The following is a 22,159-nucleotide window of genomic DNA, read 5'->3' on the forward strand; positions in this document are numbered from 1 at the left end:
ACTATATTTACTAAAGAAAACCGCATCAAAATCCGTTGCGCAGTTTTAAAGATCTAAGCATACAGACAGCGGGAAGCGACTTTGTTTTATACTATTTATATGTAGTGACGTATAATATAACCGCTTTCAGACAATATACTTTGTATTTTATTATTGAATTCTTTTGTGCAAAAAAAAAATGTTTAAGCTGCAACAAGCAAGACCTATTGTTTTAAAAATGTCTATATTCCTTAGAGTTTGTCCTATAAGCTGCTCTATTGTTGATTGGCATTGGAAGGCCCGTGACTCATATTTTCCCTGGCTCTGCATGAGAGGCATTTTATATCACCGCCGTGCATTTCAAGACAATATACGCTTGAATAGTATTCAACGCCATGTTGAAATTGACCAGTTAAAGTAAAAAGTAATCCTATAGTACTAACGGGTATAGACTTTGGTTATACCAAATCATCATTTAATAAATTAAAACTATATTTGTTTTTAATAAATTAATCTTAGTTACTACGTAGTTACTACCGTTTCAGAATATAGATTCTGCAGAGAAGAATCAGCGAAACTCAGCAATTATTCTAAAAAAAATCATTATACATATACATATATAAAGTTAATAAGCATTTATACAATGGTGAGGCACAGACAGTCGTAAGTGGAACAATACCTCGCCTTCCTACCGAAAAGACTCGAAGCGACAAAAAATATATTTATATGAGAAGTAACATCAAGAACAAATTAATGCGGCGGCGAACAGAAGCAGGCGAGAATATATTGTTTTTTTATTTTTTTGTTTTTCTGGTTTAGGGATCGGTGAGACGTTTTTGAAAAATGTTATTTTGTGGTTGGGGGTAGTTTGATATTTAGGGTTTTATAGTTATATAAATATGTATGAGTTTTATTTATATATGTGGTAGAATTTTTTTGACAAGTGTGAATGTCATAATAAAAAAATATGAAAATTAAAATGCAAAAAAGCTAAACTTGTATACGATAACGTCGTCTTTTAAGGTGCATTCACTGTATCCATGCGATGTAGTTTTCTTTCAAATAATTTCATCATCATCATCATCATCATCATCATCATCACTTCAGCCTATTGCAGGCCACTGCTGGACCTAGGCCTCTACAAGTTTGCGCCAAAAATGGCGTAAACTCATGTGTGTTGCCCATAGTCACCACACTTGGCAGGCGGGTTGGTGACCGTAGGACAAATAAATTACTTAAATCAAATCCTGTAAAAGTAAAGACAAACATATTATTAGTCAACTCACTTTCCCTATTTTCGAATTCAAAGTGAAAACCGCAAATAAAATCAATTAATTCTAAATATCTATTAGAATATTATTTTCATTTCGATATTAAAACATTGAAACAAGAAGTACAATTAAAACGATAAATTTTAGCAGACGAAGTTATGTATACCTTTTACTACTTCTTGTAATTTTTTTTCCATTATAATCTTGAGAATCTAGTAAAGAATCATATAAGATATCTCTATAATAAACTACACGGAAAACCAAGGTATTTTCGAAAGAATTCTTAAGATTTTTTTTTTAATTTTTACAATTAGTCATATGTTATAGTAACTAACTTAGTCTCTGTTACTTAGATAACTGCCGACTAAGGTAACTATGTTTTTAAGAAAGAGAGAAAAATATGCATAACGCCAAAACATACGGAGCCCTCACAATAAATACTCAATCATGACTGCCAAAAGCTGAATCGCGATTAGGCAGAGGTCACAATAAGAGACAGCGGGGCGCCGAAACTCGCTAATGTAAGCTGACGACGTGTGAACGCGGACTTAGGCGGTGGTCTAAAGAAAAATCGAGGCTCATATTATAGATATAATATAATATATACGTAGAAATTAAATAATTATCGATTTAAATAAAAAAGTCTAGCATCGCGTTCTAGAAACTTAAACTTTAAATGTCATATTTGTCAATTTCCGACTTAACTATAAAAGCCTACATGTTATAGTCGTGAAAATAAAAATAAATTTATTATTTATTTAAGTCAATTACCACAACAGTACCCAGCAGTAAATAATGCACATCGAATCACCTTTGGAAAAAGACAATCGGCTAATTTCGACTTCGTAGAGCGTCTCTGACGCACATTACCTATGTGACATATCGGACTATCAGTATTTCGTGTGACAATAATAGTGTACCTACATGTAGGTGTCACAATATTTCTTTGTTTTCTTTTCAGTAAGTATTACATAACAATCACTCTGCTGTAGTGGTGCGTATAGTGTCGATTTCCGCTCCGGACATTTGTATTTGTACAAATATTACTTTCCGGTTCGGATATCCTAGTGGGTCTCCCCAACGTTCCTCAGAGAGTACGTTAAGCCGTCAGTCCCAGTTGTTATCATAAATACCTGATAGCGATCGTTATTCATACTAGGGAACATACTCGCAGTGGAGCAGCGTGGTAGATTAAGCATCAATCCTTCTCCTACATGGAGAGGTCTATGCCCAGCAGTGGGATTTTACAGGCTGAATATACACACAACATACAATATACAGCGTAAACGTTAGTATTACATCAGTTGTGACTACAAAAAGCGTTGATAACAACTAAAGTACCAGTGTTATGATTATTTTTGTATTCGACTTAGCTGTTTCGCAAACTTGTTGTAGTACCTAGTCTTTAATCTTTCGTTATACCTAATATTAATCTAATAATCATTGTTTAGTTCTGTCCTATGAAACTATTCTGAAATTTAGCTTTCCTAATTCTTTTCAATCTTATAGTTTACTGTATATCTTACCCGCTGTCGCTTATGATATACAACACAAAAGTTGATCTTTTTGTGCTCACAGCTTTATAATGCACCGGTACTAATGCTCTCGATGTCCCACTGTGCAAAGGTGTTTATGGCAACATTATTACAGAAGCGGCATTGATTCCGGATTATGTTTGAGGATTATGGGAATAATGTAAAAATTACATAATATTGAGCCAATATAAGCTTGTATATTGAGTGGATCAGTTTTTAAATATATTTGCCAAGGCATATGTTTAAGACCAATTTCACCGTTTCTTGATAAAGTTTACCTTGCAGATAAGCACGAATATACTTTAAGAAAGGGGTGAAATAGATAGATAAAGCCTGTGTACCCCAATTGATAAATTACAACATTTAAATACACAATTGCGACTAGAAATATCCCATAAAATTGGGATTCGATGGTGATATGTCATAGACTTTTATCAGTAATCTTTTTAGACTAATCATACATCTCTTTAGACTAATATTAAATACTAATTTATATCTCTGTCACATATTTACACATTTAACACTCTTTTCACTACCATTTATTATCAAAAATTCAAATAAGGCACAGTAAAAACTGTCTTCAAGATCAGAAGCGGCCTAACTGCGGAAAATACCTCAAACTCCTAGAAAATCACAACTAAAGAACACCGTTCTTAAATAATGTTATATTCCTGTAGCGAAAAAGGTAAATATCCTGGAGATAGGCTATATTTATAGCAATATTAAGACGAGCAATAACCTTGAGATACTTCTGGTGTTAGGCGGGTAATGGTAACCGCTTACTATCCAAGGGATCTTGCGCTTTTTTACCATAATATAAAATAGCTATAAAAAACAAATATACTTTAGACCACACGACTGAAGTAAAACTTTCTATCTTCACGAACTTATCCGTTCGCCTCGCCCGATTACGCTTTTCGTAACGCTCTCGTCACGCATTCACCAGCTTACTCCCCAAGTCAAGCGTGCGTAAAGAAGTTGTATTAATATCATAAAACAGTAATACACCTCATACTAAAAACAAAACTCTATCAACTCGACATTATCAAAATGCAGGTGAAGCCGTGCTGGACGGCTAGTATAACGTATTTTTAATAGCTCTTTTTCTTCTCACCTTACTTCCGTTATAGATCGTATTAAAGGAAAGGGCGGGACTCCTTTAAAAAACTAGTTTAAGAACTTCTTTCAGAGAATTTCGGGATCCTATTACTGTATAAAAATTACGAACGTACAAAATGTTTTTTAAAGATTTTGTTTCAATGTTAACATTTAAAAAAGTGCTGGATAATTTCCTTAAAATTGAATGTTTCAAATATAGTAAAATGAAGTTATTTCATTGCGTTTTGTAAATAAACGCTTAAAGAATAAATCTAATATTTTAATTAAGCGGTAGAATTGTATAATAAGACCTCAGATTTATAACTATCTATACTAATAAATGGTGAACCGGTTTTTTGTTCGGTTAAACTGCGAAAACTACTGAACCAATCGGAATAATACTTAAACTATAAGATACAGCGAGTTTAGGAGAAGTTTTTAGTATATGTCATGTTTGTGATTACTTACTGTGCAAAAGATATGAACGGACAGCGATCGCTAATATTTCATCATCATCATCATCTTCAGCCTATCGCAGTCCACTGACGTCGGACATAGGCAATTGAGTAGGTGTACTGAGATAAAACAAATGGGTATTATTAAATATAAAGCATTGATAAATTTTATATTAAAATCTCATTATGATGTTGGGTAAAAATGTTAAACATTTATTATTTTTTATAAAGAATACTTATGAATTTATAAAATTTTGGAAAATGTATCTTAAAAAACAACATAGTTTTTAAAGAAATATTATAATTTTACACGGCCGTGAATATCCATCTAAAATAATAACGTTTTATATCGGATCCAAAGTAGGTATGACATTTTCCCACTAACTACTTCACATATCCACTTACGAAGTCGGTTAAAGTATAGCAATGGCACAACTATCGAAACCTCATCAAAACCAGTTTATAACATTGTATTGTATATCTTTATGCAGCTTTAAAAGCGTTCTGATAGAATATTTTTTGTCAACCACGCCCATAAAACTCGGAAGGGGGGTGTATTGTTACCATTGTGGACGGTATAATGCGTTTGACAAACATATTGGCGGATTCATTTTTGTATTTATATACTTGTACTTCGGCGCGGTCTCGGCTTTGCTTAATAATAATTAACGCGCAAAATGTAACAATACACAAATAATTATTGCATAGAACAAGAAGGTACCAAAGTCTTGTGAGGTTGGAAATGCTTTCACGCAACCTTTACAGTAATTGTTTTTATTTGATATTTATAGGTATACTAGCTGACCCCGCAAACTTTGTTTTGCCATATATGTTATTAATCCCCTTAACCCCCTCCCCCTTATAATTTAGGGGTATAAAAAATTGATGTTGGCTGATTCTCAGACCTACCCGATATGCACACAAAATTACATAAAAATCGGTCCAGCCGTTTCGGACGAGTAGTAACTAACATTGTGACACGAGAATTTTATATATAAGATTTTACAATAAATTACAGGTTGACACTTTATATTTTAAGAATCTCTCAATAATTAAATGGTATAAGATGTATATTTATTAGGCCACATTAGTTTTGAAGACTGTTGACATATACATTTTTATATGTATTTATACGTTTTTATTGGTTCCCGATTGTCTCCTGAAACGGATCCTTATTGTAATGGAAGTTCTGGAGTGTGAGACGCTTATTTTACAAATCTTAGTGATATTTAAAAACGTAGGCATTGATTGTCATGATATTTATCATCAATGTTAAAAAATGTCCCTTTTCCTAATCAGAGAAAGAGGCCCAGTTGTGGGCTATTACGGTCTTAATTAATGAAATCAATCTGAAAAAAAAAAATGTTATTCAATTCCCTATTATTTTTCAAAGAGAGAAAAAAATATGTTTTATATAACCAAAATATTTAAGTTGTAAGTATCCCTATATTAAAAAAACGAGTACATGCTTTAGACCACACGATTGAGGTTAAACTTCTGCACAATAGGTTTGCAGTGTCTTAGATAAACGAAACGGAACTAGCTATGACAGAAAGTTAGAAAGAAAATGTATGCTCGCACCTCTCTCTCTTGCTCCGTTCGCCCGATCACACTTTTCGTAACGCTCTCGTCATGCATTCACCAGCTAATACCCCACAAGTGTCCGTATGGAAGTTTTAATTCAAAAATCTTTTTTTGCCTATACTTAAATTTCAATATATAAACAAACAGCCATATTATATATCTCGGAATACATACGTGGAATTAATTATATAACAAATCGACACGCTTAAGAAACGGTAATAGCTATTTGAAATACAACACCGTAGTATTAACATGGAAATAACGACACGCGCCTAAAATATGATACGAAAATTACTATTGCTTTGAACATTGTTCATTTAGATTTAGAGCGAGATGGGTATATTTTAAAATATTGCTATCTCGTTTCAGTTTTAGCGTACCTACTAAATTCTTTAGACTGATTGATACTTTTAGAGGATCGGATGTAGTAGAATCTGGAACAACTCGTAAAGTACCATTTAAATTATCTCGATCTTACAGAAGATTACAGCTAAATAATTAGTGTAAAAAATAGTGTTGTTCTCTTGTAGTGACTGAGGTAGCCACGACTCCTTAGGTTTTGCCGTGTTCACAGAGATAGTAGGGTCAACAACGCGTGTGAAGTTCGTGATAATGCAGGAGTTCATACGGAAATTGCTTACTATAAAACACATCATACTTTTGTTTGCCACCTTATTAATACAAAAATAAAACTAAAAATTAAAAATTACATAAAAAATAAAAATTACGTTTTTTCGTAAATGACTAAACTAACATAAGTTTTGGAGTACCTCAAGCACAACACAGAAATAATTACAAATATCTTGTTAATAGAAAACTATAAAATTATTACGATTAATATATAAACGACAGTCGCGTGTCGGTCGGTCGCCCACTGAGCCGTTATTGCAAAATTACTATAATTACATCAACCCCCTGACAGATTTATAAAAAAATCAGCTAATAGTGAATACAATAGCACATTATTTTATTTAATGATTGTGCTTGAAGGGGTATGAAGTCTTTATACCTACTAATTTTAAAAATGATACAAATGTTTATATTATTTAAATTTTTATTAAAAAATCTAAAAGTATAAACCTCTTTATAGTAAGTTTTATAACTTTTGAAATGTAATTTTGCAATTATGTAATTATACTAGCAGTCACTTGTGGCTTCACCCGCATTAATTTAAGGATATACCAAACATTTCTCGCTAAATGGATTATCTAACACAAATATAATTTTTCAATTCTAATGCTTCCGACTAGCTCGTTGGCGCAGTGTGCAGTGACCTTGCTTTCTGCAAAATGTAACATACACACGCGGTCATCTGTTCCTACGGTAAGCAACTTAATGCTTGTGTTAAAGGTAACAGTCGACTTATAAAGTTAGATTTATTTTTTCGATATATAGATATAAACAATACTTATATATAAATTAATACATATATATCACACTCAGGCTCGAGGCGGGAATCGAACCCACAGCCCCCGAAGTTTGTCGAAGTTTGTGGGTTCCTGATTTATATTTAAAAAAAAAATACTAGTATTAAGTTGCTTACTTTAGGAATAGACGTGTTGAGAGACATAGATAATTATTTATTTAATTCTAACCCGTAGTTCCTGAGATGAAACAATCTAAATATTTAGCTTTATAATATTAATAAAGATATAGATTAATAAAAAAAGAAGCAACCACAGATTAGGAATAAATTGCAAAAGAGAACTCTGCAGTCTTTAAAAAAATATTGTCAATCGTTATAAATTTTAATTGTAATTCCTTAATATATCGTAGCTCAACTGTTCCTTGAAACACCGCGTGATGCCAGGATGTCACGGGATGTTAAATGTTATTTTTTTGTTACCGACGAACTCAGCGGGTAGGTTGAAACTTGTTGTAGGCGATAATACAAGCTACTTCTTTTAACTTTCTTTGTAATATTGTCTGATTATACTGATCATGAATTGGAATAAATGCGAACTTAACTTTACTCTGTATCGTCCCACTGCTGGGAAAAAGCCTCTATCTCCACATAGGTTACGGTCACTGACCTAACTAACCAATCCACAACGCTGCTTCAATGTGGATCAATCAACAATTTCTCTACAAAGTAACGCTATGATAACAGCTGCGACCGATATTTTTACGTGTTCTCCGAGGTAAGTACGATAGGGTGACATAAAAAGACATACATACACCTAGATCAGAAAGAAATGTTTACACAAATACGAAGATCTGCCCCAATCTGGAATCGAATACGCGAAACGGTGTCTAGGAACTTCTACACCAAACAGATGCCGGAAGAAACATATTTTTCTGGAACGTATCTGTAGCCAAATAACAACATTAATGAGCTTCCCAACTGGCTAGCGGTAAGTGCAAATCCCTTACACGACATTTGCGTAAAGTAACCAGAACAGTTGTGTCAGTTCGCTGTGTGAGAGAACTGAAGAGAGACAGACAGACAGAGAGAGAGAGAGAGAGATAACCATCTCTGCCCTTTACATCCCGAAACGAATTCATTGCTCCTGTGGTGTGAATGTTAGAAGTGATGGTGTACTTCCTGAGTTTTTTATCGTTCATATCGTTATTTTAATGCTAAAATTTTGTAATAAAATTTATTAAACATTTTTCACGAAACAAGGAAGATAGAAAATTAACTATCTGTCGTTTCATTCGTTTTTTAATTAAGTTGGAAATTATTTTTATTTAAAAAGTTGTTTTTTTTCGATTATTTATTAATTTTTATATTTGTGGAAACTGCGTTTTAATTAATTGTATATGTATTATAGAAAAAGACATACGTAGAAAAAATTATAGTTTAATTGTTATTACCATTGTGTATATCGTCATAATAATTGGTAGTCTCTTTTCTAATAATATCTTATAAACAGACTTTGGTTTCAATTTTATTACACATATATATTTAGATATGAATCGTATTACAAAAAACGTATAAAATAATACATTATACTAGACCACCCGCACTGTTTTACTCTCGTTTACGGTCTTAGAGCCAAGTTTCCATAGTAAACAGACTTCAGCAAAAAATCTCTTATCTTCGCTTTTGATCTTAATCTACTGCTTGATGCTTAGATAAGGACCAATAAATCGCTTCATCTTAACTTTTCCTTGTAGGCTATGGTATTCGCATATATGTATAATAATAATGTCTTATGGTTTGTTACTATCAGTAGTAGATGCGCACTAAACGATTTTCACCCATTTGTTCAATTGTATGTGCGTTAGCGCATCGGTCTTAGCCCTGGCTTATGGCTGTTCCACTGGCATAAATTTGTGTGTGTCATATAGATTTTTTTTTTATGTCACTAGGTCGGCAAACGAGCGTACGGCTCACCTGATGGTAAGCGATTACCGTAGCTTATAGACACCTGCAACACCAGAAGCATCGCAAGCGCGTTGCCGACCCAATCCCCAATGGAGCTCTGGTCACCTTACTCACCAACAGGAACACAATACTGATTGAAAACAGTATTATTTTGCTGTGATATTCTGTAAGGTCGAGGGTAGTACCCCAGTCGGACTGCTCCATATTTTGAGCAGGAAATTCCTGCTGTGCCCTACCTCAGTTAAACCTTAGTTTGCCATGGTCTGGGTGTTTGTGCTTTTCTGTGTAATTCCGGACCACCGACAAAGGAGTAAATCTTATTGGAGGACGTTGGTTGTAGGCGTAAACGAGTTAAATAAATAAATAAATATCTATATATAATATAATAATAAATATCTTATAACATACACACACGGTCGTCTGTTCCTATGGTAAGCAACTTAATGCTTGTGTTACAGGTAACAGCCGACTGTTATAACTATTTTGTTTACGATAATACATACATAAATATATAAATACACATATTACACCCAGACTCGGGCGGGAATCGAACCCGCCACCTGAGGCACAGAATGCAAACTACAAAACTGCGCCAACGTGCTAGTCAAAAAGTCAGTTGGCTAAAAATTTCTGACCAGGATATAATATATTAGCCAACCGCCATTCAAACCAGATTTTTAGCAGACAACCATATATCATCGTATTCGTCTACTTTAAATTGCAGGCGATAAATAATCTCCATAATATCCAGATAATATCCAGGAGCTCTGGACACCCTACTCACTGCAGGAACACGAAACTATTTGTGAGCTGTATTATTTAGCTGTAAGGTCGAGGTTCCCCAGTCGGGTGGATCAAAATTTTGAGCTGGATATTTCCTACTGTGCCTTACCTCAATATTATGTCTAATCCAAGAACTAGCACGTTTGAAAGTTGATTGATTTTTAATTTAGCGGGAATATTTCAGTCAGTCTAATGCAGTCAACAGCTGGACATAGGATCCAAGTTCGCGTCAGCAATCCCGAATTTTTTTTAACCGTACAGTAAAAAAACGGTAGTCAATAATGTAAGAATAAATAATTAGTAAATCAAAAGTACAGTAATTACGAGTAGTGCCTAATAGTTATCAGTCTAAGAACTTCTAAGAGGCCGATCTATCTTTGTACTGTTCGTGTAACAGCGTATACAATATTGTATATTTACGAGGGCAAGATGGCGGTGTATCATCCTCGTAACTACCGACCTCGGACCCTGTGGAGCTTAATTTTAGGGCGCAAAGACGGAGATAAAATTTATTGTCACGTAAATATCAAGAAGTTTAAGGAGTTACTTGTTACAGGGAGCTGCGTTTATTGGAGAAGGCTTAAATAATAATTAAAAAAAAAAAAAAAAAATTTGCTTGAGAAACTAGAAATAATTTTAATATACATTTTTGTTTATTAGTCGGTTTATAACCACGCGTTATGTGTATGCACGCTAAAGATTTTATTTATTGTAATTTATTATTTGAAGTGATAAAGATTTTTTTTTTTTGATATTACTGGATATAGTATATTTTTTTCAAATAGAATGGAGTAACCTTTATAAGTAAAATATTTTATAGTATATACGTAAGATCGCCTGTGTCCAAAGTAGGCAACTTAATGCTTGCTTTTTATACAGCAGACTGATGAGGATTTTTTTCTGAAAAATGTAAATATAAACAATAAATAACATTTATATGCATATTATTTCAGAACCGCGCGGCAAACGAACCCACAACCCTCGGATCCGTAGGCAGGTTTACTGCAAACTACGCCTCAAGCTAGTCTCTTCCAAGCCACTAATGTCAACAACGATGAAATCCTTTACTGTTTACAAATAACTGCTCTTTCGCTTGCTTTTCATTTATTAATAGAATCCCAAAGGACATTCGGTCGACGGTCATTATCAAACTTATAGCAATTATTTAAATTATGTTTGTTATCAATGAAATTAAATATTATTTATCAAATGTGCTTCCAAGGGTACAATAAAGTAATTGACTATATATTTTTAATATACGTATATCAAATGTAAATATGTTTTAACATAGACACTCGGTCGTCTATTCCTAAGTTGAGCAACTTAATGCTTGTGTTTAGGTAACTGATTTAGATACATATTTTCTCATAATAATAGTACATATAAATAATACAAGTATATGTAAATACACACTACACTCATACTTAGAGCATGAACCAAATCCACAACAGTCAGAGCTATTGGCTACTCATCACTACATAGTATAAAACAAAGTCGCTTTCTCTGTCCCTATGTAAGCTTAAATCTTTAAAACTACGCAACGGATTTTGATGCGGTTTTTTTTAATAGATAGAGTGATTGAAGAGGAAGGTTTATATATAATACATACTTAATATAATAGAATAACACTGATAGTTTTTGCAACCGTGCAAAACCGGGGCGGGTCGCTAGTTATTTATATTATAAATTACATATAAAGAATAACATATTAATTGATAGATACAGTACAAAACATTTTTAATTTTAAACACAGAAATGAAATAAAACATAATTGTGTTTGCTCGTAAACGAAAAAAAAAAACGAATTTAATTACATCGACAACTAATACAACGTAAGTAGACGAAAAAATTAACAAACGCATTAGTCTTCAATACGATTTTGAAGGTTCACCTCGATTTCTTTGGAATACCATCATCAGATTCTGGTTTCCTTATCATAGTACCACCCTTGTGATATCTTCTTTCTAACAAAAAAGAATCAGCAAAATCGGTTCATAAACGACGAAGTTATCTGCGAGCACATAAATATATATATACAGTCGAATTGAGAAATCTCCTTTTGTGAAATCGGCTTAAAATAATTTTTATTTCCAACCATATAATTAAAAAACCCAAAAGAGATTGTCGAATTATAAAAATTATTTCAAAGCGAATAATGTCGCGTCCATTTTGACAGTATATGTAGTTTCATGCATCCATTTGCCATTCTACTCAAAGCACGCTTTGTGGACGCCGCGCAAGTCCCAGTATATTTCTCAAGTTTTTTACACAAAAACAATTCTTTCTTACCATCGTATCTGGGAGAGGCATGTTATTTCAGAGATCTTTCGGACTGTGTAAAAAACCTTTAATGCCTATCTCGACAATTTGTACGATTTTTCAAAGTTCTTTTTAGGGTCAACGTCGGCTTGCTTTACTAAGTGCCTGTGTTACCGGTTGCCGTTAAAACTATCTAGTGTATATTCAACAGATAAAAGTTTAAGACTTGTTATCCGTTTTCACAATCGAATTATACATTGCTTATGGGATATTACTGTTTGAAATTGTGAATCTACAAAATGTAGTTTATTAATTTATACGAGACAGGTAATGGAATATTTTGCTTCCTGCTGTTAAAGTTTATCCGTAACTTATGTCTAGGACAAACCTTATCAACTACCAGAGCAACAGGCTTTAAATATACGGTGTGCATCATCAGCGTTCCGGTTCGTTCTTGATTAGATTATGAATCGATATAAATACTAAAAGTAGTTAATTTCTTCGTCAGCCAATCTTAGATTTTTTTATAATTTAATTTACATTTTTTTTATTAGTCCGGTTTTATAAAATGAGACTAGCTTGACAGAAATCACCAAATAAGTAAGTAAATCACCAAGTAAATCATCAATAAGTAAATAATGACGCGTTAACGCAACGGTCACAGCACTGGCTTGTGGATGTTGCGCTGACGGTTGCGGGTTCGATCCCCGTACATGACAAACATTTGTATTGGCCATATAGATGTTTGCTGTGGTCTGAATGTTTGTGCTGTCCTTGTGGGTCTTCCCACCAGCCGTCGGTCCCGCTTGTTATCATGTACACATGATAGCGATTGTTACTCATAATGGGGAATAGGGGGTGGATTAAGCTCTGATCCTTCTCCTACATGGGGAAAGAGGCCTATGCCCAGCTGTGGGATATTACAGGCTGAAGCGAAGTAAATATCTTAAACGTAAAAACGGTTGTCTATTTCTAAGGTAGTTAATGTCTGTGTTTTATCTATGTAATCGCCGATTGGTATATATTTATTATATACATTTTTATTACATACAAAGTTTTAAGCTTTCTCAGTCACAATAACACTTTTACTTTTACGTGAGTAACCTGACTAAAGGGCATGAAGTATAGCAGAAAATTTCCTGCTCAAAATATGGAGCAGCCCGACTGGGGTAGTACCTCGATCTTACAGAAGATCACAGCTAAATAATACTGCTTTCAAGCAGTGCTATGTTCCTGTGGTAACAGGGGGGGGGATAGAGGATAGGATCGGCAACGAGTAACTTGACTGAAGTAGGGCATAGCAGAAAATTTCCTGCTCAAAATATGGAGCAGCTCGACTGGGGTAGTACCTCGACCTTACAGAAGATCACAGCTTAATAATACTGCTTTCAAGCAGTGTTGTGTTCCTGTGGTAACGGGGGGGGGGATAGAGGATAGGATCGGCAACGCGCTTGTGATGCTTCTGATGTTGCAGACGTCTATAAGCTACGGTCGCTTAGCACCAGGTGAGCTGTACGCGTTTGCTGACCTAGTTGTATAAAAAAAAGCCGCGATTGTCATTTTGATACTCCCGATAATTCGACGACTTTGCAGACGCAATGGTCCCTAGTGACAGTGTATATCTATATCTATGTATTCATTATTATAATTTTTGTGGTTTACTAACCACGAGAATTATTAGGTGACCATATATTATGTGACCAGAGTTCCTGGGGAGAGTCTACGGTAGTGTCATGCCGACAGGTCATACCATCAGGTGAAGCCGTATGCTTGTTTTTCGACCTAGTTGTATAAAAAGATATTGATTTTAATTTGCTGCAGTTTAGGTATCGAAAGATTAAACGGATACCTTTATAAAGTACCCACTGATATATTTTATTCAGTACTTAGCTGTATCTAAGTTTACGTACTATTATTATTTTTAGGTATAAATCTCTAATGTATAAGTTTTCTTAAAAATAAAGTAATGCTTATGATTATTTAATTAAAAATAAACATCGTGTTAAAATCGTAAAACATTTGTTCCCGGTTGTATTATTTGTTAAGGAGCAAGACATTGTGCTTGAGATTTGCTTCCAGATGGAGTTCAATTTTATAAAACATAAAATTGTGTTTACTTTGGGTATGGTGGCTACCCAACTTTTCCTCTCAGTTTTCAACCGACTTCAAAAAAAGAGGAGGTTCTGAATTTGACTGTATTTCTGAAATTTGTTTTACCTCATAACTTTTTACTGCATGCATTGATTACGATGATTTACTTTTAATCGAAAGCTAGGATTTTCTCTTGTGTCGGGGGTCCGGAAACACAATACATAAGTACAAAAGTCCAGACCACGATAAACATCGATATGGCCAATAAAAATGTCTGTTGTGAGCGGGGATCGAAACCCCGGCCGCCAGCGCAACAGCCAGTGTTGTGACCGCTGCACTAACGCGTTTTTCCCTACCTAAATATACCACTCATACAATATGTTATACAGGTATAACGTTTAAGTATATACACAACAGTCTTGTAACATATAAATGTAATTAAAACTTAGTAACAAAAGTAAAACACGAAATTACACTTTGCAAACATCTCATCGACGCCAGTCGCACAGATGTTAAAAAAGCATCTTTCAAAGCTCTTTTATAAATTCTTTTTGTAATACCGAAGGGTCTTTTTTAAGGGTTCCGTAGGCGTGAACTTCCGTCGTATTCAGTTAGTTTTTGGGGTTCATTTTTTTAAGGTTTATTTGTTAAATGACACTTTAGCGAAGGCGTTTCGCGCATATGCCGTTTTTGTTGTTCCTTAGGTTTGTAACGCGGCTTTGCCTGGAATTGTCTGTCTAGTTAGCACATTTTGTGGGTATTTAGGATTATTTTAAGCTATGAAGTGCTGTTGAAAATTTAAAAAAGTTTACATATTTAAAAGTGCTTACTTAAATTTATTTTTTTAGTTTGTTGTTTGTGTACAATTATATTTTTAATTAATATAAAATAATTAAAAAAATATGGTTCGCAGAAATTAATAAAACAATAAAATTATTTGATAAAAATTTCATATCTTATAAAATATAAAATAGTCTTTATAAAAATTTCATAGATCTCAGTTGAAATTACCTTGCATTTGTAGTCTACAGTAGTTCTAATATTAAAATGCCTTTATTTTTTATGAAATCATCGTCTTTGTTGGTTTTTTATTCATAATTTGTCCAGACAAAATGGATACAATGAAAAGAAATATCCAATTTGGTACAGTAGTTCGGATATCAGCGCGTACGTACTTAAAATTTGTGGATAAAACTGAAAAAGTTCAGAAAATGTAGCGATTAGAAATTCCATCTTTATGCGTTTGATAGTTTGCAATATAAATGACAATGTCTGTTGGGTCAGCTAGCATAAAATATATGTATAGTAGTTATTATTAATTTTAAATAGCCATTTTGTATGCATTCCCATCCAACTATAAACGTGGATAAAACACAAAAACAGTGGATGAATAAACAAAAAAAAATATTGCTACCTTAGCATATGCAACCTTTTAACCTGTTTACATCAAGTGTTACCAACGTCATAATATTCCATAATAGTATTCTTGCCATGTTAAACGTATGTTAAAAATGAAAGTAAAAAAAAAATTAAGCGTATTTTTTTATAGTATCTCCGAGAACTAAACCGTTGTATATGATTTGTCGTCATTTATTTTGTACTTTCATTTGTTTCGTATGTAAAAAAAGTTACATATGTTTCATGTTTTAGGAGTTAACCTACTCCCTAAAATATAATATAAGCCCCGAGGTATGAAACTGGAATATAACTCTAGTTGTCTGTTGAAGCTGATATATATATGGTTTTTATTATAACCATACAAACATGTAACAAAAATACAAATTACACATTCATAAAAAAACTAATTAGGTTCAAATATACATTATTCTAGTACCGAGTTATTTATAAATTTATAGTAATTTATTTAATAAGTAAAATACGTATTAGTATTTGTTTAAGTTCTTAAACATTTGTTTTCATCATTACTATAATATTTTTGTTTAAAACCGTATAATAAAATAAGTCACAGAAAGAGTAGTACAAACAATATTTTTATTACAATATGATGAACTGATATCGCATGGAAAAAAGTTCTTATGATCAAAATGTGAAAAGATTCAACTTCACGTCTGTTTGGTGTCGTAAGAATTGACTAGAGTTCTAGAAAATACTACACACATATATAATTTTATTTATATAGTGTTATAAGTGTGTAGATTCGAAATATTTTTTTGAAAAGTAAAAAACAGTACTACTTTTTTACAGTAAATACTTTTTTTTCAAACGAGTAACTGCAGAGTTTCTTTGCGGGTCTTTTCTGCGGAATTTGAATTCCGAACTGGTAGTAGCTGAAGCTACTTTTAAAAATAATTTAAATTTAATTTTTTTATGATATTATGAAAGGTGCTTTAAAAGCCTATTTGAATTAAGTTATTTTTGATTTTGATCTTTTATCAACGAGTATTCTCACTAGGATGATAAACAAGCGAACAGTCCGTCTGATTGTAAGTAAATACCGTAGCCCACGGACGCCTGAAACACCAAAATTTTAACGCCGACACAACGTACCAGGCTACCCTAATCACCACAAGAACACAACACTACTTAACAGCAACTCGGACGTGACCTTCCATAAGATTGAGATACTTTAATGCTTTATTTTTTAAGATTAATCTGATCTGGCTGTAATTTATGAGAGTTGTAAAATTTATTGCAACTCTGAGTTTTATTTTTAACTAACTTAAAGAGGAGAAAGCTCTCAACTGGACTGAACTTTTTATGCGTGTTACAATATTCACATTATGTGACAATGATTTTTAACCGACTTCCAAAAAAGGAGGAGGTTCTCAATTCGACTGTATTTTTTTATGTATCTTACTTCAGAACTTTTGACTGGGTGGACCGATTTCGACAATTTTAATCGAAATGTGGTGTGTGTCATTTGGTCCCATTTAAACTTATTTGAGATCTAACAACTACTTTTTGAGTTATATCTAATAATGCGTTTTTACTTGACGCTTTTTTCGTCGACCTACGTTGTATTATACCGCATAACTTTCTACTGGATATACCGATTTTGATAATTCTTTTTTGTTGGAAAGGAGATATCCCTAGTTTGGTACCATGATAAGGAAACCAGGATCTGATAATGGGATCCCAGAGAAATCAAGGGAAACTCTCGAAAATCCACAATAACTTTTTACTGGATGTACCGATTATGATAATTTTTAATTTAATCGAAAGCTAATGTTTATCATGTAGTCACATATAAATTTTGTTGAGATCTGATAACTACTTTTTGATTAATCTTTGATGACGCGTAGTTACTTGACTATTTTTTCGTCGATCTACGTTGTATTATTTGTCGATATAATATTAGTAAGTACCTATAGATTATTGCGACATCACAAGGCGAGTAAAGCCACGATACCCAGCCAGTCAGTCATCGCCATACATACCCCATCAACGTTTTCTTACGAACGCATATGGACATTGAGACAAAAACAATTATTCCTTTGCACCGACGCCGCTAAGTAAAAAACGCACAAGCGTCGGCCTCTTGAACGGGATGATTCAATAAACGCATTTTTAATTGGCTGCCGATCGCCATTTTAATTGCGACCGCTCCGTTTTTCGCGGGAGGAGAGGAGTCGTGAGGAGTAGGGTGCGAGGGAGGAAGGGTAACACGCACGATTGTAAATCAATTAAATCTAATGGGAACATCGGATGAGTATGTCAAAGATTCCCGCGAAATGAAAAAAATGTGAGTCTACTAAGTTTAGCTAGAGCAAGGCTCATTTGAATATGATTGTTAAGTGGGTTGTACACTGGTTTTGTTGCGTGACGTAAGTGTGGTCGTATGAGTTTTTGTAATTATAAAAATCTGACGCGGGGACAAATTTGAAAAGTAGTTAAGTTATTAACTTGGAATCTGGAGCTTGGCTGGACGCCGTGTTGGCGCAACGGTCACAGCCATGGATTGTACCTGTTGCGCAGGCGGTTGCGGGTTCGATCTCCGCCCATGACAAACATTTGTATTGGCCATACAGGTGTTTGCCGTGGTCTGGGTGTTTGTGCAGTCCTTGTGGGTCTCCCCACCGTGTGTAACACCAGAAGCGTCGCAAGCGCGTTCCGAAACAACCCCAGACCCTGCCCAGGAGCTCTGGTCACCTAACTCACCATAAGAACACAACACTACTTGAAAGCAGTATTATTTAGCTGTGATCTTCTGTAAGGTTGAGGTAATACCCCAGTCGGGCTGCTCTAGATTTTGAGCAGGAAATTTACTGTTGTGCCCTACCTCAGTTGGAGGTTGTTGAATTTCAATTTAGTTTATGTTAAGGAATATTTTTACCCGTTTTTTCAGAAATTCGGCAAAGGAGTAATGCCTTGGTCAGACTGAGTATTCGATGATGCGAAATATATAAAGTTCTTTTCAACGGTAGCAGTACATCACTGTTAAAAAGACATTAGTGTTACTATGGTGCTCAGTAAGGCAATGCCATTCTTGCGTGTGGCTAAGTACCTGTCGAGTGTGACGAAAGCATAACTTCTTTAATTTGAATTAATGCTCGATCTACTCTTAATGCAAATTTAAGGAAACGGATTAACAACACAATCTTTGTATATTCAACTTTAAAAAATGATGATAATCTATTAAATAATTTAGTTCGTTAATTTAGTGAAACTGAACAGTGAAGACTTTTCTGAAAGTCTTTCTGTAAAAACAGATTTTTTTTCAACCACAAATCACAAAACTAAGATAACACTTCAAAAGTTATACTCTCACTCTAGCTCACTAGTCCGCTGAATTCCAGGGTCTGGTCTGGGTCTGAATCAGATCAATAGAAGCAATTTAAAATAACTATCTTAGGATCTCTATCTTAGATCTGATCTGATTTAGGTCATATTGTATCGAAGACTAGTCATAAATCAGATCAATAGAATTAATTTGATAAAATTATTTCAAAATCTGAAATAAGGTCAGAAATATCATCTATCAAGTTATGAAAAATTAAATTTTAGTAAAATTTTTACAAAATTGTTGTCAAGTGTATCGTCATCTTAATCGACGCTAAATAAAACAACAAGAAGAACAAATTGTTGAAAGCATTCGGTATGCAAAGCAGATATATTACGAGATAGCGTCTTGCACGTGCAAATTAATTTGAGACAACATTTTTCAAACTTACAACGGATATTTTACTTGACTTACATACTTAGCACGATACCCGTCTTCGCTTGAGATCCATTCCAATAGCTAAGACTTTTAGATATGATTGGGAACTGCTATCCTACGTGTAGTCTTAAAAATGTTATTCTCGACAATTTGATTTCCCCAAAAAGATCATAGCTAAATTATACTACTCTGAGTAAGTTTGCCAGAGTTCATAGAAACAGTCTGGGGTAAGGCCAGCAACGCGTTTCTAATGTTTCTGTTGTTTCAGGAGTTTATAGGCTACGGTATCCACTTACCGTCTAACGTAAAAAAAAAATACTTTTATAAGTCGATCCAAAGTAGTACAAACAAACAAGAAAATTTAAGTGTAATTATATAAATTTATAAAATAATTCCAAAGGGATAACTTAGCGTATGTATCAGTCTGTCAAGAATGCCGTTTATTTGCATACTGAAACGTCTGGTACTTTAATATCCCACAGTTGGGCAGTCTTTTAAGGAGGTACACATTGACGAATACGTATAAGAATTTCTTTCGGCGTAATTTTTCCCACGACGATTTTTTCTCGTTGTTGAACAAATTAATTTGATCCACTTAAAGATTGACGCTAATGTATGCCCACAATGTATTCCATCTTTATATTACTCGTAATACTTTGATAAAAAATCCTAACTGAGGTAGGGCACAGCAGGAATTTCCTGCTCAAAATATGGAGCAGTCCGACTGGGGTAGTACCTCGACCTTACAGAAGATCACACCAAAATAATACTGTTTTCAAGCAGTATTGTGTTCCTGTTGGTGAGTAAGGTGACCAGAGCTCCTGGGGATTGCGTCGGCAACGCGCTTGCGATGCTTCTGGTGTTGCAGCCGTCTATAAGCTACGGTCTTACCATCAGGTGAGCCGTACGCTTGTTTGCCGACCTAGTGATATAAAAAAAAATTGTCCAAAAAATCTTTGAGAAATGTATGGGCAATTCTTTGGGAAATGTATGAAAAATGTTTTTGGTGACTTTTACTAAAAATATGATAATCAAACATTTATTATTCGATACAAGTTTTTAAACTTTCACGGACACTATCCACACATTTACAGTCGACATTCAAACATCATAAAACCTTAACCTTTGCCAAACAGTAAACTTGTAAGGTTCTACACAGTAATTATACATCTTCCCTGCTGATCATATTCTTCATAATTAAATTTTTTTGTAAAAAAGGCAAGAGGTCTTCAATTTAGCACTGCGGGACATATCACTGCCAGCCATGCATGTTTCAAAACTGGTGTCAATTCTCGTTCTTTATCAGGGCGTTAGAACACTGGGATATTTGGGGTAAATTTACGTGGAAAGACAAAGAGAGTCATATCGGCTCACATTGATTCTTTTCTGACAAAGTAATATGTCTTGACTTATACTGAACATCTCACATTAACAATTTCGGTTCACAATAACGCAGTCACACAGATCCATATTGGCTCATTGACATAATTCCCGCTCGAAAGGGATTTTCTAGTTTGGACTTCTGTCATTGTGGGTTTCCCCACCATGCCTCAGAGACCACGTTAAGTTGTCAGTCCCGGTTGTTGGCATAAATATCTGATAGCGATCGTTATCATAGTAAGAAATATATCCGCCAACCCGCAGTCGAGCAGCGTGGTGGTAAGCTGCAATCCTTCTCCTACATGGAGAAATGGATGTTGCAGGCTGATTCGTAATAAAAGATCATGTTAAAAAAAAATTAAAGTACGAGAATTGTTTTGAATATAATTAATTACAATTAATCCTATTTCCTACACTCAACGTACTTCAGTAAGACTTTATTTATTTCTAAATTTTCCTTTCATATTTCTGTTCAGTATTACTTATATCTTGACGACGCGTTAGCGGTTACAGCGCTGGATTGCGGCTGTTGCGCTGGCGGTTGCGGGATCGTTCCTTTCACATACTCGTAGGATACGTTTGTATTAATCATACAGATGTTTGTCGTGGTTTGGGCGTTTGTGCTTATGTATTGTGTGTGTGCGGGTGTGTGTGTGTGTGTGTGGGTGTGTTTCGTATCCCGATACAGGAGTGCATCTAGTGGGGACCGTTGAGTGTAACATGTCTTTTTTTATTATTATTTATATACTTGTATAACAATAGCTGCGCCGCGCGATTTTACTCGCGTTGTTTCCGATCTCGTGGGAATTTTGGTATACAAATTAGTCTGTTTGTGATTCTGAATATCCAGCTATCTATATATCCTATATAGCTATCCGTTTTATTATAGTCGCGTCAGTGGTTTTTGCGTGAAAGTGTAAAAAAGATACATCACAAGTTTTTTGAATATTTTCTAATGTATTGTGAAGATGTGCTATAAATTTTCGTAGTAAAACTTTTTATGCACGCTTGACTTGAGGAATAAGCTGGTGTATGCGTGATGAGAGCGTTACGAAAAGTGTTATGGAGGAAGGGGGGGGGGGGGGGGAAGTTGAGAGGGAGATATAAGTTAGATAGAGAAGTTTCACATGAGTCTAAAGCACTTTTTTTTATATAAATTACTATTTTTTTCGTTTGCAATAAGGATAACTCTATATATATTTATATTTGTATTCAAAATAAGAAAAACTCTTTTCATATTTACTGCTGATATTTACTATAATATTTAATACCAA

Source organism: Melitaea cinxia, chromosome 29 (genome assembly GCF_905220565.1).
Source record: "Melitaea cinxia chromosome 29, ilMelCinx1.1, whole genome shotgun sequence".
Taxonomy (NCBI): domain Eukaryota; kingdom Metazoa; phylum Arthropoda; class Insecta; order Lepidoptera; family Nymphalidae; genus Melitaea; species Melitaea cinxia.